The following is a 25,298-nucleotide window of genomic DNA, read 5'->3' on the forward strand; positions in this document are numbered from 1 at the left end:
CCGATGTCGTAGAGGTTGTTGCCTATGTTCTCCTCTAGAATTTTGATGGATTCCTGTCTCACATCGAGGTCATTCATCCTTTTGGAGTTTATTTTTGTGTATGGTGTGAGAGAGTGGTCAAGTTTCATTCCTTTGCATGTAGCTGTCCTATTTTCCCAGCACCATTTATTGAAGAGACTGTCTTTTTTCCACCGGATGTTTTTTCCTGCTTTATCAAAGATTAGTTGCCCAAAGAGCCGAGGGTCCATTTCTGGGTTCTCTATTCTGTTCCATTGGTCGATGTGTCTGTTTTTGTGCCAGTACCATGCTGTCTTTGTGATCACAGCTTTGTAGTACAGCTCGAAATCCGGCATTGTGATGCCCCCAGCTTTGTTTTTCCTTTTCAACAGTTCCTTGGAGNAGCTTTGAAAATTCTTATCATGCCCTAAAAATGATGATCATAATCTGAAGGCAGCAGAGGTCACTTGGGCTCTGGAATCAAAAACCTTGGGTTTAAAGTTCTGCCACTTACTCATTAGGTGACCATGACCAAATTATTTCATCTGTAAAATTNAAAATTCTTATCATGCCCTAAAAAGGATGATCATAATCTGAAGGCAGCAGAGGTCACTTGGGCTCTGGAATCAAAAACCTTGGGTTTAAAGTTCTGCCACTTACTCATTAGGTGACCATGACCAAATTATTTCATCTGTAAAATTGGGCTACTAATAATATTTCTCTCTTAGGGTTGTTATGAATATTATATGAGATAGTACATTGCAATATGCTAAAACACAATGTGTCCTACTGTGGTAGGTTCCAAATGAATATGAGCTATTATCATCATCTTTACAATCTTTTCTTAGATATCTTATTTACAAGTATATCAGATTTATTCTAACCCATAGTTATATCATAGCTGATTTTATATCTTTGAAATGTCTTCAAATGTCCAGTTTTCTCAATATGGTTTCTATCCTTTTCCTACGCCCTTCCCATTTTCATCTAGTTAACTCCTATTCATTATTGAGATTTCAACTTCTATGTAACTTTTCCAGGGAAGCACAGACCATATGCCCAGTAGTTAGTTAGTAAATATCTGCTGAATACATGAAAGAGTTGTGACTCATGCTGTCCTTTGGGGCTCTACCCTCACGAAGAAAACCTTGTGAAGAGACTTTGCCCCTGACCTGGAAAAATGTGCCAAGACTGGGGATTTTGTTTTTGTTGTTGTTGTTGTTGTTGTTGTTGTTGCTGTTGTTCCACGCTGAGGAGAGAACTGAGTGACAAATGATAACTACAACTTTTGATGAAGTTCTGAATATAAGAGGAATCTGTCAGGTCATATTTTGTAAATATAGGGATTTCGGTTTCTTTTATATTTAGATATGCCATTCTGCAATTGTTTTAATACCTAAAAATGGTAAGGGTAAGAAGAACTTGGAAGCATATGCCAACATAGTGTTTTAAACAGTGTTTTTAGGAGTATGGCTATTTCGTATAACCAACATAGCGCAATAGTTAAAGGCACGGATACAGAAATACAATATGACTTACTTTCTGATGACGTCAGATTCTTCCCTTTCTGAGACCAGATTCTTTTTCTGTGAAATGAACATAATAGTATTACCAAATAGTCATTACAATTGAGAAAAGGTATGCAAAGCACTTAGCACTTATTTTTAAGAACCAAAGGAGATAGATTTTTAGCTCTTCTTTGCTTTATGAAATGGCGATTATGGTTTCCTTCTCATGCAGATTCAATTGAAAGCTAATAGTTTATATAACTCTGCACTGACTTGGTTTTATGAAAGGAGAAAGAATTTCAACATTTAATTGGGGGGCAGGACCGGGAATGATGACCAAATAGAGTACAAACCAAGTCAATAATGTAATGTGTAGGGAATCTCCATAAAATACCCATTCAGAATTATTTGGGGAATCTCTAAACCGTAAAGCATACAGGATCACTTCAGAGTTTAATTAGTGGAGAATCTGGGCTGATTTGTCTTTAATAAACTAGTGTCACATTCTATAATATTGTTTCCACATTTACTTATGATGCTGGGTGCTGGGCTATTGCACGGGACCATCACCAATCTTATATCAGCTTTCTGCTATTATCCTTTTCATACAGGATCAGATGGTCGGCTAGGTCAGATGACTTCTAAGGATTAAGAGGGAAAATTCCAATGATGCTGAAACACTTAGAAGCACTTTCTGGGCTTCTCTGATCCCCTTTTCTCCAGGCTGTACTAGCAACCTTTCCACACACCACCATCATTGAACTTATCAAATGATAATTGTCCATGTCAGTTGTCATCTGCTTCCCCCCACTCCCCACTATTTTAGCTGATAGAACCAAATTGAAGAAACTAAAATCATTTAAGAATCAGAATATGTGGATCAACATTCACTGAAAAATTCATGGACACAGAGTCTTTAAGGTATATGCGTAGCCTAAGTTAATAGAAGCTCTTGATGCTACTCAGTGATTTAAGAAGTCAATGGTATTGACCAGCTTGAATTCTAAATAATCACATCTCTAAAATACCATTTAGTGGAAGTCACTCTTTTCCTTAATAATAGTCGTCGAATAGTCTCAGCAGAGAAGCCTTGACAAATTCCTTAAATTCCAGGAATCATACCTCTTTTCAGAAGGGAACCTGAAATTGCATGACAGGGGTCCAGCCACCAACACAATTTCTTTACATGCTTTACATTCTCTTCACTGAAACTTGGCACAAAGTGATATCCCTAGTAGCAGAAGGTGTGATTTGAAGAAGAGTCTTAAATTCAGCTTCTTGCTTTTCAAGCCCAGGAGAAAACAAGTTGTTTTATCTATTTTGGGTTAGTAAGAGGAACTAAACCAGAAAGGGATTTTAGTTTTCTCTTTATGTTGTAGTTATGGGAAATTCCCTCCCTTAGATCACAAAGGGGGCTATTAGAGATAGACCTTTTTTGCCCTTTGAGTTCATGTGTCTTCTGTTTAAAATAAATTAATTAAAATTCTGTCACAATATGCCTCTTCAAGTTTCCTCCTCCTCCAAATACATTCTATACACAAACTCAAATGGATTAATATTTTATATCTAATTAAAAATAACTGCAAAGGAGTGTCATTTCATGTCACAGTGGACATATATCAGCAATGTCTTTCAACTTGAACTCTAGGGAAGAAAGATTTCAAATTCTATGCATGAATATTCAGTAAGTCTGTGAATCTTTCAGTCACAAGTTCAGATTCAGAAAGGAGTATCGGTACCCACAAAAATAAGAAAATAACCAAATAAAATGAAATTCTGTGTTACTGACACAGCCATTGAATGTCCATTATTCCTTCTAACTATGTATCTATAGAGCCTAAACATGTAATTGAAAAAGTAAAACTACAATTCAATAATTTTACCCACATAATATTGAACAATATTTAAAATTTTCCCTCCATCAAAAAATGAAAGTTTCTAGTTATTTAAATATATGCAATATTGTATAAAAGTTTTATGAGAGAATTATTCTGTTGTTATAAATAAGAAAATTTATTTTCCAAAACTATTTATGAAGGAAATGACCAACAGATGCCCAGTATTAATGCAAAAATAACTCATCACTTGTTTGGGGAGAAATGTAAGTTTCCCAACTTGTAGCTTGATATATATATATATATATATATACAGCTTATAAATTTTAAATAGCATTATTTATTTATTTATCTATTTATTTATTTATTTTAAAGATTTTATTTCTTTGTCAGAGAGAAAGAGAGAGCATAAGCAAGAGGAGCGGCAGGTAGAGGAAAAGCAGGCTCCCTATTGAGCAAGGAGCCTGGTGCAGGACTTGATCCTAGGACCTTGGGATCATGACCTGAGCTGAAGGCAGATGTCTAACCAATGAGCCACCCAGACATCCCAGAATAGCATATATTTAATGCCTGGAAATGCCATCAGGAAAAGGATAAGGGAGGAGTGATTTCAGATACATAGAACAAAAATCATAGAAAATTAACATTCTAGACATTGCAGCCTCAAGGATATCTTTGATTTATAAAGCACCATTGAACTTATTTCTCTTTGGTAGACTCTTGGAAATAAGGAAAAGGGAGATTTAGTTTTTATGGGCACTCATCCTGATCTGGACAATAAAGCTGCTTGGGGAAACCTCCCAAAAAAATCCAATAGGGCCCCTTTAGGATGGTTTGGAAAGGCCTCCAGGAGAACTTACAAGAAAAACACTATTGTCTCCTCCAACTCTGATATATATGACATTCTGTATAAGTTAACATCCCAACTCAGGTAAAAAGCCATGGTTTTAATAAAGAAAGCTTGAATTCTGATTCATTTCACAGGATAGCAAGTCTATCCATGTTTCTAGAATTTGTATAATGAAATACAGAAATGAATTCAGCCTAAAATTCTGGAATTTGTATAATGAAATACAGAAATGAATGCAGTCTAAAAAGCCTAAATTCAAGCGTAAGTGAATTCATTTCTATAAAATGAAGATTGTGTCAAGAGAAGACCAGTAATCTTCATAAAACTTCATAAAAAGTTGACATTCATTCAACAAAAATTGTGTCTTTGTTTACTCTTATTCTCATCAATATGACATTTTCCAAAGACTGAAATGTCTACAACTGCTTTGCAGACTACATTTCATTGAAGAACATAAACTATGGATCATATTCTCTCTTAGAACACTCCTGCTTTAACTTAATGGAAATTAACTTAATTTAATTAATTCAAAGATCCTGCATTTGTACAAATTAACTTATGTTCTCAGTATGTGGTTATTGGTTCACTAAAAATGTTAGCTGTGAGATAGTTTGTCTGTTAGATGTTTTATTGTCTTGTAAGCATATGATAAAGAATTTCAGAAAAGAATGTCAAGTAAAAGTATCCCGAGGGATTTAAACAAAGGAACATGTCTAGGGTAGCATCATAGCTTTGACAACAGTAGTCTTATTTGATTTGATTGTAAAAAAATATATGTAAAACATATTTTTTAGTTTATTTGTGTTTATCTGTATTATCATTTGTTTGAGTACTATCTGTGCCAGAATCGAATAGGAAATGGCAGAAGCTTAAATCCGTATATCTACATGAGCTAATGGGTTCTTATTCACACACCAGTTATAAATTAGAAGAAATACTGCATCTTCAGAATGGACTACGATGTTTATCAGTTTACAGAAAAGGAAACGTGGACTAGCTCATAGGAGTTTAGAAAAGCAGCTATACACAGAGCAAAAAAATAGAAAGAAAATGGTTTATCATGTTACTTAAGAATTATTGTCTAGTTGGTTTCAATTTGCATAGTCGCAATCATGTCAAACAAAGGCCTTCCCCCACAGATTAGCATTCAATGGTCAAGAACTGACAAGATAGAATGTAAACTGGAGACAATTGGTTTGCTTTGGAGAATAAGGAGAGATGAGAAAAGAGAGGATACTATTGTTTAAAAAACAACAAAACTCTTCTGAAGTGACTGTTTCACTATAAGTTGTTATACACCTAGGCAGGCATGTTGATTATTTTTATTGTATATTAATATTTCGAAGGGTATTTAGTTGGCAACATTAATTCCTGAAAACTGTTTGCCAAATCTATTGTTTCGAAAGTCATTTTGGCCAAATCATTGTTTAAGTATACTGGTGTTTTCCATCTAACTTTCGGGTAATGGGGGTTCCATGTGGACTGGAGAGGCCAGGACTGGGGAGTAACTATGGCTTCTGTGCAAGGGCGGAAAATTTCCAGAGTGAAGCAAGTAGTGTGGGGGACCGAAAGCTTTCAGTGTCCTGAAGAAAGGAAGTATACTCCTGTGTGTGTCAGAATAGGTAGAAAGACAGCCCAGCTATATGCTTTTAATCATTTTAACTGGCAGCAGTCAGAATTTCAATAAAATAAATCTTAAGAATACTGTTTATACAACAGATTAATGTGACCTTGAATGTTTTTTAAATTCCCAATTTATCATGAACAAACCCGTACTGGGTTCATATGCAATGTATTAATCATCGACTGTATAAAATAAGCTACATAATAAAATTAAATTAAATCTCAATTTACCAAAACATTAACATGCTAACAACTTTGTTAAGTCACAGTGTAAAAGCAAAATGCATAAAACACTAGAATCACTATACCAAACAATATAATTGAAGTTAAAACGCTATTTTCTGTGGTTCTTTTAGAGAAAATAACAAGTTGTTTACTTTAATGCAGTGACATTTTATTTTGTGATTAATTTTAAAATAACATTGTAAAAACTACAAACTCATTTTAATTTGACAAGCATTTGGTAATTAATTTTCAAACAATGCTATGGGAACCCAGAAAGCACTCTTCCTTTGACATGTATTTTATAATTTATTTTAAAACAATGCTGCACAAATCTGCAAAGGCATAATTCATTTGGGAGTTCATTAATTATGCAAATGAGTTGCAATTAACAAATCTGTTCCAAGGATGGCATTTGCATAATAATGAACTTCATGTTTGTGACATTATTTAATAAGATACCTTTGTGCATTTTTAAACAAAACACTCCTGTGAATACTATATGATGAGATGGGGTTGAAAATGGACATCTACTCAATGAGATTCAAAACTGTATCCAGAAAAATGTTGTTAAAATAAACAGAATTATATATAATTCAAATAATAAATATGGATATTCCCTTTAAAGCACAGGGGTTTTGATTAATCTCAGCTTCCCTAAATAGCATAAGACTTTAATTTACATTTATAAAAACCAGTATACAAATAAGGCTAAAGCAAGCTGAATCAAGAAAAACTACAAATTTCTATTTAATATTTCAAATGAAGGTAGGTCATATGCTGTACACATGAATCTTAAAATACGTATCTTTCAATAGGAAGGAAAATGTAACATCGAATCAAAGACCCCTCCTTTCTCAGGGGTTATGGCAGGATGACTACAAAACTCAGATGATATTCACTTATTCAGTCAGTTATCATTTATTGAACATCTACAATGGCCTGACTGTCCTCAAGTTAGGGCAGATCAAAAGAAAAATAAGACGTATGTCTACCTTCAAGTGTCATGAAGCCTAATGAGGGACACATATATAAACACCAAAATTCAATGAAAGTTATCTTAGAGAAATGCCAAGTGTTATAGGAGTACAGATGATAAGAATAACAAACTGAGTTTGATGGAATTCAGGAAGTTCTCAAAGATAAAAAGGGGACAAAATGTTTTGAAGGATGGGAAGAAGTTCACCAGTAGGTAAGAAGGTCAGAGTATTTGAGAAAAAAGAAACCACATACATAAAGTCATGAAATAGTGAATGATTGACATGTGTTTAAGAAAATAGTAAGAAGGTCACTGTGACTTGAAGCAGAGGATATGGGTTGGGGAATAAGTGATTTTGGAGCAAAACTGTCAGAAGTCTCAGAGATCTAGTTTGAAATTTTAGAAAGTTAATGAGGACAGTGTTACAGTAGATGGGCTTGGAAGTGATGGAACGATGGGCAATTTTCTCTGAGCTAATCAGCAGAGAGTATCTTGAATGATCCGTGGCACATGTTTTGAGTATGGGGTGAGATCAGATGAGTTTGCAAGCCAAGTATTTGCCATTCCAAATCAATGTAACTCTGTTGTGACCATAGGATTTTATGATTCTATGATATGTTTTTTCTAAGTACTTTTTCTTTACTTGTGCTTTTAGCCTTTCCAGTCACGTTTCAGTTTGATGCCAAACATCTCTTAGAAATTACTCCATGCCCCGACTTCACCCTCTTTCTGCAGCTAGAGAGTCTTCCAAACCCAGCCTTATCCACCCTCCACTTAACTAAAGTTTATCCAGACTTCAAAACGATATCCTCATGGCTTGGAAATTTAAGTAAATAAGTAACAATGAGTGATACTGTAGCCCTACCAGTCAGGCAAACTGGTAGTACCTTTACCACTACTTGGTATTCTTGGCTGAGTTTTATTTCACAATCTCATTGTAGAAAGAATAGTTGAATGAAGGAAAAAGAAATGTCCTGATACTAAAATTTAACAACCCTACTTTTAACTCAGAGGCAGGTTTTGTTTTTATTTTGTTTAGTTTATTTTCTTTTGCTTGCATTTAGTATAAAGATATCCACTTTCTTCAGTTTGTTTTTATAGTAAGCTTTTTTTCTCTTTCCTTTCAGCTGTTACTGACAGTGAGTCTTGTCACCTATCCCACAAAAGCCAAAAGAGGGAGGTAGACATTTACTGCCTCTTGGTCATCCAGCACCCCTTCTCTATTCTTCTCATTCTTTCCTTTAGGGAATTGTCTTTTCCCCATTGTGTGCAGTTCTACTTGGTGCTAAAGCTGGGTGCTTTCCCCCTTCTATTTCTTCCACTAGATTCCATTAGGCCTTGAAGTCTAAGGAAAATGCTATTTGGAGCAAATGACGTTTAAACAAAAGATAAGAGTCCTGGTGAAGGCTCTATACCGTCAACGGTCATTTCTAATAATGGCATTGATCCCTGGTAACTAGAAGCAGAGGTTGAAAGCCCCCCACCCCAGCTTTTTTTAATTATTTATTTATTTATTTTGGAGAGGGAGAGCTGGAAGGGGATAGAGGGAGAGATAGAATCGTAGGCAGGCTCCATACCCACCATGGTGCCCATGTGGGTCTCAATCTCACGACCCGAGATCATGACCTGAGCCGAAACTAAGAGTCAGATGCTTAATCAACTGAGTCACCCAGGTGTCCCAGAGGTTGAAAGCCTTTTAGAAGATTACAGAAACACAGAGAATTCAACTCTGTCTGCTCCCACCACCTTCGTACCGGTTCCCCAACCTAGTTTTGCCCCTGCCTTTAGAAGGACTAGACAAACAGGCTTGTGTTGTGGCATCTTGAAAGCAGGAATGGGTAACTTGGCCAGATAGTAATGATCCTAATGTAAAGGCAGCTATACCTGGTATCAGCCATAAGACCTGGAACATCAGGGCCATTGTGTCTGCCCCAGACAACTAGCTAGCTAAAAATGACTTCCAGCTGTCATTGAGATGCACCAGGTTTAAAAATGTTAAAAGGACAAAAATATTTTTTTAAATTATGGCAGTGTAGTAATTGCATTGTCTATGGCCATTAAAATAGCAATTACATTTGTTTATCATGGCAAGAATCATGATTTTAGATACAAGAGATTTCAGAATGAAAATTTCCATCAGGCACCTGGATATGTTGAAATATTTGGATACTAGGCATTGTGATAAAGTATTTCATCACAAAATACGAAGAATTGTTGAGAGAGAAAAAAGAAAACATTGTTGAGTGAAGAAAAAGTATTACCAGGGCAACTACTATCCTCATATAGTTTTTATTAAACAGTATATGTAGGAGGTGGAAGAAAACACCTTATGACCCGTGTATTTGTCTAATGATGCCATACAAACTCCGATCAGGCTTTGAAATTCTTTTTTCTCTATTTATGTTTCCCAAATCCTCATAAAGCATTCCCCAAATACTCAGAACAACATGGATGCTGTTCTCTCTACAAGTTCACAAACACTGAGGCAGGGACCGTCCTCTTCCCCAGCAAGGATATCAGCCATAATCTATTCTGAAGGATTTCCTTCTCATGTGCCTTCTCCCTTTTGAAATCCAGTTGCCAGAAATGGTTAGTCTCTTGGAGTTAACCCAGGCTGCTGTCAGCAGGCATTTTTAAGCTGATATCTGAGAGCGTCATGGAGCATAAGCGTTTTCTCTGGTTTGACTTTATGTGCATATGAGGCCGAAGGAGGTTTACATTTGACTATTACTAGATGCAGCTGATTAAAAAAAATTTTTTTTTTTACTAAAGTGCAGTGCCTGTTTATTTATATCAGCAGTTCTTGTCCCTAGCTGGGGCTCTGAGATTTGCAGATTTTTTTTTTTTGCTTCTTTTTTTTTTTCTTCTGTATGTAGCCTACAATATCCTGATACAAAAGACGTATCCAGTTTCAATGGTCTATTATTCTATGTATATTTTGATGGTATTCCATGCCAATAAGTAACAGTAGCAATAACAAAAAGCAAAACAACAATGCAAGAAAAGCTATTGTTTTCCACGGTATTGTTAATTCTTTTATCTTAAAATAGTGAAAGTATGCCCTTTTACACTTCACAATTGGAAAACACAGTAGCTCCGAAGAGATTTTATATTTTAAGAATCTTTGTTCAGTCTTCCAGTATTAGCATATGTTATTGCTGCCTTACTGAAGCAGACCCTGAACAGGATTCTGGGAGACAGATGCTTAGTTGTTGATTGGCTTTCTACAATGATATGACACTTTGTCACTGAGCACTGCCCATTTGGCCTATATTTCCCTGCCCCACCCCACTCCACACTCCAATTAAGTCTGGCAATGTTAAGTCTGAGAAGGCATTTTGCTCAGCTGGTAGTCTCGTAGGGCTCTGTGATTAAATATGTTATAATAGGATTCAATACATACACATTCTAGTCTGTGGAGTTTCCATTTTATATCAAAGGGGGATCAGTAGTAAAAGAATAACAGGTGAAAATATACTATTCTGAGAACAGAAAATGTTCAGATGGCTACTACCTTCACTGGGAGGTAGTATAATGAACTTCAAGATTAAGACCACAGATTTTGGTCTAGGGTTCAGTTCCCAGCTCTGGCTCCCCTGTTTCCTTATTCATGAAACAGAGATAATAATAGCATCTATCTTCAGGGTTGTTTTGACATGTATATATAGTAACTACACTACATATATATTAAGTTAAAGTTAAAATTAAGTTAAAGACCTAGAAAAGTATATATAAATATATTACTATATAAAAAGTATGTAAAGTATATTAATAAATATATATTTATTAATATATTTTATATTACAATATAAACATTGATATGTAAAAAGTCCATAAGAAGAGCTTTCGGCAGTGGCTCCCATAAAGTGTTTATTAAATGCTAATAATATCATTACTGTCATTATATCCTGTCACATGTAAGCCAATATATATATATATAGTATGAAACCAAAGGTCATATAGCCCTTCCCAACAAGAGCAGAACTGAAATAATATTCCTCCCTTTACCACCTTGAATTAGATCCATGTAATAGAAAACTGTAATAATAGTGACTTTAAAAAAGTTAAAAGTTTATTTCCCTCTCATACAGAAGAAATCTGGGCTTCAGTGGCCCAGGCTGCTGTGACAGCCACATGGTCATCGAGAATCCACAATGCTTTTCTTTTTTGGCTCCCATTCCACCCTCAAGTTTACCTCATAATTCCAGATGGTAATCAGAACTCCATTCCCACATCTGCAGTTCAAACATTAGGACGAGAGAACAAAACATTAAATATCCCTGCTGAATCCATTCCCTTTGAGCAGCCTACCCAGAATTCTGTTTCACTTCCTGGGCTAGCACCTCATTTGGTCACATCTACATGTAAGAGAGGAAGAAAACTATAATCCTTAGGTTGCTTGCTTTCTACCCCAAATAAATATTTGCTCCTGAAGAAGAGGGAGAGGATGAATATTAGAGGGCAACTTGCATTCTCTACTCCTTCTTCATTTGTGGAGGGAAAAGTGAGAAGTTATATCTGAGCACGGATGCATAACCTTGAACTACTGAAACGCTGATGCTAGGCTCAAACATGGGGCCCAGGCTTCCTCTACATGGCAGCCACTTGGGCTGACTTACTTGATCCAGGAATAAAAGGGTTATAGAGGAATGTCCATAGTATAAAACAGAGACCAGAAGATTATACACTTTATAAATCAATGACCCCTTTGTACTCTTTAGCCATTTCATTATGGGTTTTCTTTTCGTATTGCTCAGAGCATTTGGCCTTGTTGACCCCCAGCAAGTTGTGAATTAGCCCATTCATCTTAAAGAGAAAAAGGGATATCTAGTGTAGCACATGTTACATATTCTTCATTTGAAATGTAATAATTTTTCAAGAGAATGTGTTTACTTGCACAATTATGTCATCAGCTTATCGAAAGTATCCATAGACTTAAGAATACATGTTAAACTGATGTAGTTGTGAAATACCATTCATAATCATTTTCCCCTAACTATACATAAGTGCTGAAAATTGAGCTTAATTTTTCTTAGCTAGATAAACATTGCCAAAGTGTTGCTTCATTTAGATTCAAACATATAATCTGAAAACAGAGACTTCAATTCTAGTGTTTTCCTAAAGAATGTTTGGGAGCAGGAAAAGCAGTAAATTTTTTTCCTTTATTTTTTTTAAAGATTTTATTTATTTGAGAGAGAGAGAGAGAGAACAAGCACAAGGGGCTGAGGGGCAGGGAAAAACAGACTCCCTGCTCAGCAGGGAGCCCAACGTGGGGCTCAATCCCAGCACCCTGGGATCATGACCTGAGCCAAAGGCAGTCGCTTAACCAACTGAGCCACCCAGTCGCCCCCTTTTTTCATTTAATTAAAAGAAGGACTGTTAACATTTTATTATTTTTATCTGGACTATGTAAGTACCTGCAAACTCTCTTTGGAGGAAGAGTTGATTCAATTTTTAAACTTGTTATTTCTGATGGTCTTGGATTAACAACTATTCAAGGATCCTGAATTTATAAATGAGCTATGTTGTGACAGTGGTGTGTAAGATGAAGGACAATATACATATTCTTAGCTACTTCTGGTTATAATAATTTTGGAAAACATTGCATTCACTTCATAGCAATACAATTAGGACTAAAACTGAAAAGCTGAATAAAATGAAAAATTAAAATGGCCTATTAAGAAATTTCTACAAAGAACTTGGAGGAATCGTTTGGACTATTCATATCTAAAGATCTAAAAGATGGGGAGGGAAAAATCATCACCATACAATGGAAATCAGGTTAAAAGACAAACACATACAAAAGACCAATTGACATTGAAGAAACCTCCATAAAAAAAGAAGGGATGCTGAGTTCAGAAGTCAAAGGCCTTCGCTGAAGACAAGGTCTCTTTGCTTCTGAGGCTCCACCACCTTGTGATTCCCCAACAAAGGACTATTGTTTGACTGAATTACCACTCTTACTCCTGTGACCCTATTTCCTTTCCCCAAAACTTAGTCTGACCTCCCTTTCAAAAGAGAAACATTTAACTCCCCAGAATCTCTCTCAACCTAGGTCTACAGGCTAGAGATCCTCTAGGAAATTTCTTTTGACTTTAGAGTTCACAAGTTCTGGAAAATCCCACTGTATTCTAAGAGAACCATTTCAAGTCACAATTTAATGAGGAGTGATGTTGTCAGATGCTGGGAGACAGGTGGAATATTTTCTGGGTTCAGGGACACCTAACTTCCTACCTTTTATAAACTCTGTGTAATCAATAAAAATTCAATAAAAACATGAAAAAGTGGAACTTCATAATTTGAACAGTACTAACTCAGGGCCCTTCAGATGTTGATTGAGTCAAAATGTAACTTTTTCTAATCAGGGAAGCCATGTAACAAAGGCTGTTTTCAAAAGCCAGAGGACCAGCACTACTAAACAGACCATCTAGGACAGCTGTGCAAGTTCAACAGTGAAATAATTAGACATTCCAGACTGCTGCCATTTGATATGAGGTGCCCAGACAAGGTCTCTGAGGCAGTAAAACAAGGGTCGGTAACACAATGAGAAAAAAAAATAGTGTGAATGGAATGAGTAATATTGAATGGAATTAAGATTCTACACTTGCTTCACCAAAGATTTATAATCAAGGAAATCTCAAACCTAAATAAAGTAAGGCCTGGAATGTTGGAAAGCTTCAAGAGATGGGAACATGTGTGAGGCTGCCAAATGGGTCATTGTTTCTAAAAATGATGTGTCCCAAGATGACAGCAGACTTGTTTTTCAGACAACTGGCATTCATTTATGTGATTGCTCCAATACTTTTTTCTTTCTCGATTTGTCCAGAATCTGTTCTGTTCTGACAAGGCTAGAGAGGAATCCACATGTGTTGCCAAATTGAACACTGTGACCGTTAGGGGGTTTAGGTTTTATGAATACCATTTTCATTTGGTAAATGTTACTACAATATTTAGGGAAGGAAGAAGAAATAGGTCAGATTGAGCATGCATTCAGTAGTCAGTTCAGAAAGCTCAGAGCTCAGAGGCTAGAAACAGCTTCCTGTGAATGAGCTCTTTTTATGTAAGTTCAAAGGACTAATTATTATTTGTATATTTTAGTTGTTTTTCCTCCTGATTATTCCTTAAAGTCTTTCCAATGGCATTTGCCTTTGATTAGCATCTGTTAAATTTTATTGTGTTCTCGAATGATTTGTTGGCTTTATCAGTGGTAGTTGGAAATGGTTTCAGTGTAGGGCTACTCATTATTTTCCAAAGACTGATTTCCAGAAAATTTACATACTGTCTTTCCCTTATCCTTGCGGTTTCCTCACTCCTACATCTACCCCAGGCAGCTGCTTTCTGCGTCCCTGTCTTAATTAAAGGGGTAGCTATTTACACAAAGCTAGGAGTCATCCTCTATCATAGCTCTTTTACCCCCACATGCAATCAATCACCCAATCTTGACGGTTCTGCTGCAGACATGTCTTCAAAATCTGTTGCTTCTTCTCCTTTCTTATCATCTCTCTACGAGGCTATTGAAATGACTTTCTCCCTGGCCTCCCTATTGTGATTCTGCAGTCCCTTTTTCCTCCCCCCTCACATCCCTCCCAGCTACTACTGGCCATCATAGGCAAGACCTACAGAGTTGATTCTCTGGTTAAGACTTCCTTCCATTCACCTCCCATTGCCTGCAGGATACACTGCAGTCACCAGGGTGGTACCAAGGCCATTTCTTATCCTACCTCAATTCCTTTCCAGCCTCATCTCCTGCCACATCCTCCCATGCCCTCTGCTTCTAAGCACTAACCATCTCACTATTCTCTAAAATTCTATGCCCTTTTATGACTCTGTATTTTGACCTGCAGACCTTGAGCCTCGAAAGCCTTTCCTCACTCTCTCTGTCATTCTTTTTTTTTTTTTTAAATGAGATTCAGTCCAGATGTCTCTGTACCATGATACCTTTCCCTGCAGTACCTGGCAGAGTGTGCTGTTCCTTGAAGTCTGTTGAGACCTATAGTACAGAAACCTATGTTATGACATGAGCCATGTTCTGTGTGGAATCACCTTTCTATGTGGCTGCCTAATAGCAAGTCTTCTGTCGGCATTCTGAGAAAATCCTACACACAAGAAATGATTTTTAGTAGCAAAAAATTTCTGCATAAAATCAACAAATGAGGCTACAATACCATGGTCATAAATGGGAAAATGCCCAGCTAACATCCATCCATCCATCCATCTACCCATTCATTCAACAAATATTTTTGAGTGTCCACTCAGTGCCAGGTGCTATGCCACATGCATCAACGAGAACAGTTCTGGGGAAAGACTGAGAAGTCTTTACAGGCATGACTGGAAACTCAACAAATTCTACCAGCAATATTCTCTGGGCAAATGAGCAATAGAGTGTGTATGTGTGTGTACATATATACACACACATACATATTATATAAGAGTGGTATTTGAAATGTTTAACCATCAGTCAGGTAGATACATTTATTTTACCCTGAAGCCCTCATCTACAGGAAAGGTGTGCTGGAATGACTTGAGAAGAGATAGGAGAAGGCACAGTAAGATGATCTACCAGCAAGCCAAGGACTTAGGGTGCAGCTTTGAAGACAGATTTTAAGCCTCTCCATCTCTCTTTCTTTCCAACCTCACGGCGGGGGGGGGGAATCAGTAATGAATTAGAGATTGAAGCATCTGATTTTTTTATTGTTTGAGTAGCCACACACCATTGGCAACTGTTTACTAGAGACTATCAATCTTTGTGCTGGAAAACACTGCATTACTTTAAAAAAAAAAGTGGTTTTTTTGTGAAAAGCAGGGCAATGGTCAACCAAGAAAGATGATAAACCGAACTCTTACCGGCAGAGCTGATAATGATCAGTCAGTTGCGTGCTATTTCACAGCTGATACCTCTTCCAACAACAACAAAAAAAGGAAAAAATGATATTAATTGCAAAAGTTTCACAGATGTCTGCAGCAGTTGACCAGAGCTCCTGGGTTATTGCTTGTCAGACTATTAATGGGTTTGGCTAACCATGACAGTCATTACTTTTCCCCCTCCTGTGAGCTACTTTCTGTGTAATTTATGCATAGGTTTTGCCAAGATTTGACAACTTTCAGGATATTAACATAAAATTAGACTGCCGAGCTGAACAATGGGTGGCTTTAAAATTAGCTGTGGTGGAAACCAATCAAACAGAATTGGCTTTTCCTTTACATTGCTAAGTTTATTATCGATATCTTCCTTTCCACATGTAAGAGATCATGTCAGCAATTCTGTACAGATTAGAGGAAGGAGGAAGATCTGAGAGAAGCACGCTACCCTTTGACCTTGGAGAAGAAGCTGTTGTAAGCCAGGCAAGCTCCCGCGAGTTAGAATGCCTGACAATGGCTGAAATGAACTTGTGCAGCAACCATTCCTGAAATTTATCAGAACACACCCACAATTTGAAGCTCATCTGAGAAGAGAACCTTCCCTTTGCCATCTCTCGGTTCCACACAGCTTGCTCTTGAATGCCATTACAGAATGCGATGTGCGTGTTAATAAGCCAGGACATCTGGTAACCAGCTTTTTTCTGATTCATTAACCGACTCTGCTTCTGTGGCCAGCGGGGATGAGAGGAGAAACTGGAAGGTTTTGCTTTTAGCAAATGGGCACTTGATATATGCCTTGGTTCTTTGGTCTTGCCTCAACTTTTCAACTTTTCTCCAAGGTCAGCATTTAAATATTTGCAAGCAACCTTTGGTGAGCAATGTCTTGTCCCATATAGAAAACACATAGTACATAAATCATTCTGTATAGTCTGAGAATGCAGAAAAGAGGAAACGAATCTTAGAAATCGTGTAGCCTAAATCCTATTTTAAGGCAGATCAGGAAGTAAAGAACTTGCTGGATCACTCAAGTATGGTTGTGACAAAGTAGGGCACAGACTCCGTATCCCTTGATCCTCCATCCAGTCTTTCTACCTCAGCACGTTGTTTTTGCTAACTTTTGGGGTTTTTTTTTTCATTTGCCTTATGGTTAGTTTTTAAGTCACCAGTGTCTGCCTGATTTTTCTTTTCTGACCTCCTATTTGTATGCCTTTAGAACAACGAAGCAGACTACAAGTGCCGAATCAGTCCTCCTGCCTCCCCTAATAAGTGATTAGGGACCCATTCAAGCATTTATAAAAGGTACTTAGGGATAGTTAATTTAAACTTTTGAAGAATGGACAACTTCAATCCAGGTTGTGAGTAACCCTAGGGAACAGAATTAGCTAACTAGAATATGAGAAAACTCAAATAGAAAATAGATTAGATTCTAAAAACCTCCCAATAATCAAGATGTTTAAGATTAAAAAAATAATAATACAACAAGAACAAACTACTATCCCCCCCAGAAATTTTTTAAAAAGCAAAAAAACCTTCTTATTGAGGTACACTAGGTCTGAATGCTCAAGAGAGTGATTCGAGTAAAGGAAGTCTGACTTGATGGTACATGTTGGGCGATGAAATGGACAATGAAGTTTCCATATGCTGTTTTTATGCAGTAATTAGAAACTGTCACACACCGTTTCATTTTTTCATTTCCTTGGGCTTATTTGCATGTTGGAACTTCCTTTGGAGCAGAATGGAGAGCATCAAACTGGCACCCAGTTGAAATGAGGGGCAGCGGCTCGTGGGCGTCCTCCCCAGCTCCGAGGCAGGAGGGAAGCCAGGGGCAGGTAGCGCGGGCGCGGAGGACGGCGAGGCTGCCAGCGGTGCAGCTGCCCTGGACGCTGTTCACATGGCGCCTCCGCCTGCCTGGGTGTAAATGCTAACCGAGCCCTCCCGTAGGTCATTACGGAGCACTTTGGCTCCCCGAAGCTGCTCTCCCCCTTCAAGCACTTTCATTCCATCCCAATTATCTTTCCTTTTCTATTTGCCTGGGCAGACTTGAAGGCAGGTACCCTGTCTTCCCTACTGCCAGGCACAATAAGGTTCCCATAGGGCCTTTGCAAATCTAAATAAATAACCTTTTCAGGTCTGGATTCTTATTTTCTATCTTTTTCTGTCTTTTTAAAAATTCATCAGCAGGGGCACCTGGGTGGCGCAGTCTGTTAAGCTGTTTCAGCTCAGGTCATGATCCCGGGGCCCTGGGCTCACACCTCCTGTCAGGCTCCCTGCTCAGCAGGGAGTCTGCTTCTCCCTCTCCCTCTGCCCCTCCCCCTTGTTCATGCTCTCTCTTTCTTTCTCTGTCTCAAATAAATAAAAATATTTGAAAAAATAAAATAAAAAATCATCCGCATTGTAAAAACAAAAAATTAGTCCAAGCAGTTTCCATTTAATAAGGATTGTAGCTAGAAGCTGTAAACTCCAGAAGTCTGTTGAATGTCAACTGCATTCTAAAAATCTGCTGCTTTCTCTTACTAAGCTGTTACTAGCGAAATGAGAAATCCCAGGAAGCTGGGAGTAGAAAGAAACTTCATTTGTCTAAGATGGATTATCTATCTACCTGGACAGCTATTCAACGGAATATTAAAAGACCTGGAATTGTAAGAAGAATTGAATTAAGTGGGCATGATTTGACTTACGATACAGTCAAAGAGTTTCCTAATACCACAGTGTTGTCAGAAAGAAATTCCTTAAGAAGTTTAAAATGCCATCTTAATTAAAATCATTTAAGTAAATTATTTATTTAAAAATAAGCATCAAGAAAAACAAACCTCTGATTAATTCCACCTCTAGAAGCAAGCCTTATTACTATTTTGATACTTGACTTTTTCGTGTGTGAATATATAGATATGTTTACATATAAATTGTTCACAAAAAGGTTGACTAATAATAAACTAGTGCTTTGTAATATGGTTTTGGCATAAAAGACACCAAGAACATTTTTTTTCATGACCAGTATTTCTATTACATTATTTTAATGGCTGTATAGTGTTCTAGAATATAGGTATTCCATATTTTATTTAGGCAATCTCCTTTTTTTAAAGACATCTAGATGTTCTAAAATTTTTCCTATTACAATCAATGTGATGACCATTGTTGAACATTCACCTTAAGCATTTCTTTATTTCTTTGGGATCTATTTTCAGAAGTAGAAGTGACTGATAAGAGGTTTTGCCCATTTTTAAGGCTTTTGATACATATTGCCATTTGCCTTCCAGAGAAGTTGTATTAATTTAGAATCCCACCAGCAGAACACGGCACACTTGTTTCCTCGCTCCCCTGCCAACGCTCAGCATTATGGTTCTTTTTAATCTTTGCTAATCTGAGGAGAGAAAAATGGTGTGTCTTTGTTGTTTTAATTAATTCATTCCTGAAACCAGAATTTCTGCAGCTAGAATGGCACCTACTCACTCCTATACATAATTGCATGTCAGTCGTTATACCTAGAATTCATTATTACTTGTATTTTCTAGTACTGTCAGGGGTTTACAGCAGGTAAAACTAATCTGTTTAGGCCACAAGGCTGTTTGGTCTCCTAGGAAAATACAGATTTATGCAAATAAAGCATGGAGGCTATCTTCTTCCTTGTATCTGGGAAAATACAAAATACAATGACATTTAAAAGCCATGCTTTGCTTGGTGCTGAGGGAGAAAGGCGTGAGCTGGTTGGAAGATAACCATGCTATTGGTCAGCCTGGGGGATGGCATCCATTGGCTACGGCACAACTGCTAGAGGTGACTGTGTTGGTATCTGTAACATGTTGATGTGTGAAGTGAAAAAATGAATCCTATTCCTCAGGAGAGTCCTGCATATGTCAAGTATATTGTCTCATTAAGCCAATCCATTTATCAACCCGCTGAATGCCAATTAAATTGCACAGGATGGTGCAGGTATATGGTGGGCTGTTGGTGCCAAACTTTATTACAGCTGAGCTTTGCTGGCACAGTATGTTCCACCCAGCAAAATGGCAGGCGTATCAAAGCCAAATTAAATGTTCTTGAAATAATGCCTTTAAAGAGGACGAAATGCCACAACCTGGCAGAAGAGAATGTGAAATGTAATGTCAGTTCTTAGTGTACTTTTAGTTCCAATGAAGATGTCAAGGCTCAGATCCAGCCAGTGCCAAATGTCTTCACAGCGTGCAAATTAGATCAGTGTAATTTCATCAGGAGAATGATCAGACTCTGCTGTAGCTATGGTTGAATTCACTGCTTCTGCCGAGGGCTGGGCTGAGGACTGGGGGCCAGCTGAGCTCACACTGCCATCCTCAGAAAGAGAGGGAGTCTGGTTTAATGTATTCTTCTCTTGATGCCACCGTTGAAAGTCTGCCCCACCTCTCAGAAATATTGCTAAATGAGCATCTAACATAGATTACGTTGATTTTTGGGGGAATTAAACAAAAATCTGTTCAGTGACAATTAAACCCCAAGTAAGTAAAATACTAAGCTAGCTGCCAGGAGGGTATTAGAAGCGGAAGAGTTTTAGGTTTGTGATTAAACATGAGATTTGTATGAAAACAGCGATATTGGTATTAAATACTTAGAGTATTCAAATTCCAGGTACGTTTGGAAATCTATATCATCTAATACATTGATATAATGATGCATATTAAGAGGCACTAGAGATAAATAAATTGGTTATACGAAGCAAACAATACTGAAAATTTCTAACTAAAAAAAAAAGCCCATCAAGAATGTTGCAACTAATATGCAGTGTTAAGTGTAGGAGAAATGGGTCAGGGTAGGTATCTTGGGAAAGACACTATAAGTGACTTAACATTTGGAAATGATTGAGATGAACCAATTTTATAACAAAAGGATACTTCTCATCCTAAAATTGTTTCCTTTTTTGAAATCGTTTCTTAATGCAGCACTGTTCAATGTATTCCTGAAATGTTATTTTGGTTTAAGAATGGATTTTTCTTTTCTTTTTTCACATATAGTTTTCTATCAGAGTAATAGTTTCAGGTTCCCTTTTTGGACTTGTTACTGTATCCTCGGGAAAGACAAAGCAGGCATCCCAACACTTGGGTGGAAGCAAAAGCAGCAGGAGAATTTTCCGTGTTTCGTGTTTAAAGAAGTTGTCGTTGATTTGCAGCCTTTTCAAACCATACACATTATGCTAATGCAATAATTAAGCACATTGTTTTAATTTTATTTGCATAATATTTTTAAATGGTTATTGTATGATCTTTATAAGATAAACAATGCTAACTAATGAAAAGGAAAATAAAAAATTACCATTACCCACCATGCAGACATAACAATGCTAATAGTTTGTATTTATTTTTTCTAGTCTTTAGTCAGTATACACCTGATTCTTCTTCAATTGAGATTCTACTGTTTATATAGTTTTATCCCCTGCTCTTAACATAGCATGAGCATTTCCTATGCCAATAAACAGTCTTTAAAATGATTTTAATGGTACAGAATACTCTATTGTACGTAACCTTCCCTATTTTTGGATATTTGTATCAGTATTTAGTTATTTACCTTCACAATGAGCATACTTACAAATAAATTTTTGTCTATATCTAATTAACTTAGGACAAATTCCTAAGAGTTGAGGAATTACAAAGTCAAATGTATGAATTTCAAGGTTCTTGTTACTACCATGCTATTTCTCAGAAGCTACCCATAAATCTGTTATTTGTAGCCCTCCCAAAAAATACCTTGACAAAATGATATCCATTAAAAAATTCATATTTTATATACCATCATCCATGTTATCACTTCTACATTTCAAATCTTAAATAGAAATGGGATGAAAAATAATTCAAAATATTCTAAAACTACCTTAAGTCTGAGACTAAGATTATGGCTATCTTCCTTCTGTTATTGCTATTCACTAATGAAAAATGTGCTTTCTCAGTTACCGGAAACTAATTTAAGTGATTGATTCAATTATTGTGGAACACAGTGAAAGTCAATGAAAATGATTTTCCCAGCCTTGAAACTATTTTGACATTCTCCCTGTATATTTACGTGGTATAGACAAACCAATAATTTACTAAAAGCTAGTGTTACTTTGAATTACTTTTCATTCCTGTATATTTCTTCAAAATCATTCAGAGTCTCTACCGGGGAACTTTCTTTCATTTTCTATTTTAGCAATAGGCACAAGACCCAAGGCCATCTCTGGGGCTTGCCAAGGCCCAGATGCCAAGCCTTGGAACATTCTAGCAGCAACATCTGGCCTTTTGGTGAGCTCCACAGGCACTTGTGCACTCAGCTCAGAATTGCCTCTGGGGATGTCACATAGGAAATAATCTACTGATGTTTGGGCTGGGTGTTCTCTGAGGAAACATTTGTCTTTCTGCTCACTTTGAATATATAGCAGATAACGTTAGAGCTATTAATTATGTGGGAAAATAATGTCTTCTATACAAAACAATTTGTTTTAAAATCTTGCTTCGTTACTTTAATTGGTAGTGTTGCATTCCCGCCTAGTTTCCAGCTGCTTGTGACATTTTTCAGGAGTCAGGAGAGACACTGACTATTTCCATTCTGGATAAATTTTGAACTGCAACAAATTTATGAAAAGTGACCAGATTTGCATTTAGAAGTGGCTTAAATTATTGATGGTAATTGAGAAAAAGATACCTCCAAGATATTTCCTCAAAAATAACCTTCCTAGTTGATTGTGTTTAAGAATATTTCCTAAGTATCTACGATGCTGTGACACACTCAGATAATTGGTTTCCTGTCATTAGATGGCTAAAGATCTGTTTTAATGTCTTTTTCAATCAAGAAATTAAAATCCATGTTCAAACAACACCAGTAATTAATTTAAAGTTATTATCAATTTAGCATAAAGAGTAATCCCAACTGTTTCCCTTTTTGAGTCTGCAAGGTTAATCAGACACAAGAAAAAATACAATTAATCTATTGCCTCCAACAATTTTGTTTTTCAAGGGAACAGACAAAAAATGCATTTACAATATTTGCCTGGCAGTGAAAAACAAGACCTAATATCATGTCAAAAACACAACACAAAAACTGATAAATCTTTATCCTATCGTTTTTAGAAATTGCTAGATTTTAGCTTCTTAATAAACTCTGCCTATTGTAAAATTACTGTGTAGTTCATTTTCTTTGATAATGTACAGTTCAAATTTTTATACTTCCTTTAAAGTGTATTTTCCAAGAAAGTTTAAAAGCAGAAATTTGTTTCTATCCGTTTGGAGAGTTTGATATTTTTTAGTATTTTTCAAAGAAAACATTGTTTATATAATCTTGAGTTGCAGTACTGACTGAGTGATTAGTATTTTCTAGCATAGATTCAGAGTGTGTACGTATAAATGTTTTATTTCTGCAATAAAATCAGACTTTCTGTTAGGTATCAATTGAATATTTACCCACCTTTCAAAAGAAGTAGGAAAAATCCCTCTATGAGGACCATTTAAATGTAGTTTCCCTACAATGTCTAAATGATTGAGATTGAGGCTCAATATGATAGAATGTGGATTGATGGTTCTTAAGCAAATCCAATGCAATAGGAATTATTGATTGGGTAGTAAAATTGCAGCAGTCAGTTGAAGACATTCAGGTTTTGGTATTTCCACTTTCTTATAAAGGGGATAATTTCTTTTTTAACTAAAGACTTACAAACAACTAAATTAGCCCACATAACATGAGTTAATATATCCTGTTTTGTAAAACTATCAACTTGAACAAAACTATAACCAATTACTGTATGAACCAGACAACTAGTAAGTCTTTCGGTGTACGCTTGGCACCGAGCTCAAGTTCAATGACCTAGAAACTACCAAACTGCATTTAACTTTGCTCTTTTCCCTTCAAACCTATCCTTTCTTTCAATTCTTAAATATGCACTTTCTCATTGGCTTCTTATTCCTGTGGATGGGGTCTAAATTCCATAATGCTATCGCTGGTCACAACTTTCTCTTGCCACTGGCTTCACTCATCAGTGGGGCATTGGGGTTAGATTAGCCTTGCTCCACTTGTCTGTTCTGGCTTTGAATCAAATGGTCACTCTAATAATCTGAACAAAACGGGAAAAAAATACTTTTATTTTGTCCCTATAAGAAGAAAAATGTCTTTAGGCTAGAAATCAACAACCCAAATGTGGCTGGGACAATCATCAGTCTCTGCTTAGGCACTGTCACAGACAATCCCTTAGACCCATATTTTCCTCCACTTGAGAGCAGTGACAGCACCAGCATATAGTCTAGCTAGTGCCTTACACTGAAGCAATCAACTGCAGCATGGGTGTGGATACCAGGTGGGAGCAGGGAGGTGGAGACAGAGACCCACCTAACTGGAAGGGTGGCTACACTCAGAAATAGAGAACTGCAGAGTTGCAAGCTTAACATAGGGTAAGAATATTCAGGCCTTGAAATCCTCCTAGGCCTTGGGATTAAGAAGTAATTATAACTTTTTGTAAAGAGAAGTGACATTCATGCAACTACCGGCTGCTTGGAATTTTCCAGTTTTATCTTTGTTGTATTTTTCTCTTCCCATACCCTTCATTATCCTTTATTTCTTTTTGCTCTTCTTTTCAAAAGCTGTCTCCTGAGGTGACATCAGCAAGCTGGAAAAGCAAGAACCTCTGAAAATTTTCTCCTCCATAAAAGCAATGAGAAAACTGGGGGGAAAAATGATCAAATCAACTTTTGCATAACTTTGGAAATTAACTAAAGGATTTCAGCACTTCACAAAGAGTTCATTCAAGAAAAAGATTGGAATCACGGTAAGAGCAGAGAGTTTGTAGCATTTTAACTTGCAATGTTCTTATCTTCACTCCCTAGCTCAGTGGTAGCCTTGAAAATTAACAACCCATAATCACAGTGAAACCCAGCAGTCTGGCAGCCACTGGAAGGAGCGGAACACAGTTGAAGCTCCTTTAAAGTCCCATTCCCCCCATTCCCAGAGAACTGTCATTGGTTGACCTATTCAGTGGTTCTCTTGCAAGGTCATCCTTATCTGATCTAAGTAGGAGATTCACTACTGTGAAAAGTCTTTTCTTTGGGGCATTTGTAAAAAGCAATACAGGAAATTGGTAACATTGTGGTTGCCTGGGTCATGAATAACAGTTGGAGCAAAAAACAGGCTAACCAGTAAGCTTAAAGGGAAAAATTGGGAAATATATTCATAGGGGTTTGGCAAGCTGTAACATATCCCTGGAGATCTAGAAAGTTGTGCACATGCCCAGGGCAGTGTACAATTTTCAGGAGCAACCCAAAAAGGTACTAAGTGCTCACTCTTGGCTGCCCTTGAGGTTCTGTACAAGCTGGAAGTAATGGCCAAGGCAGAGTTCCCGACTGCCTGGCTCAATGATGAAGGCATACCCCAACATGCACATAGAGCCCTTTGTCAAAAATTTGGAGATTCATTGGTTCTAGGCTTTAGAGGAAATCTCTGCC

The 25,298-nt window shown here is 36.9% G+C and overlaps 1 long non-coding RNA gene across 1 annotated transcript in view; it reads left to right on the forward strand.

Annotated features, from left to right (window-relative positions):
• The window catches only part of LOC117801107, a 45,909-nt gene that overhangs the window by 6,677 nt on the left and 13,934 nt on the right, over positions 1–25,298 (forward strand). The window contains exon 2 of the long non-coding RNA XR_004623516.1: positions 24,441–24,625. This is a non-coding gene — a long non-coding RNA (uncharacterized LOC117801107). The remainder of the gene's footprint in view (positions 1–24,440; positions 24,626–25,298) is intronic.

Source organism: Ailuropoda melanoleuca, chromosome 2 (genome assembly GCF_002007445.2).
Source record: "Ailuropoda melanoleuca isolate Jingjing chromosome 2, ASM200744v2, whole genome shotgun sequence".
Taxonomy (NCBI): Eukaryota; Metazoa; Chordata; class Mammalia; order Carnivora; family Ursidae; genus Ailuropoda; species Ailuropoda melanoleuca.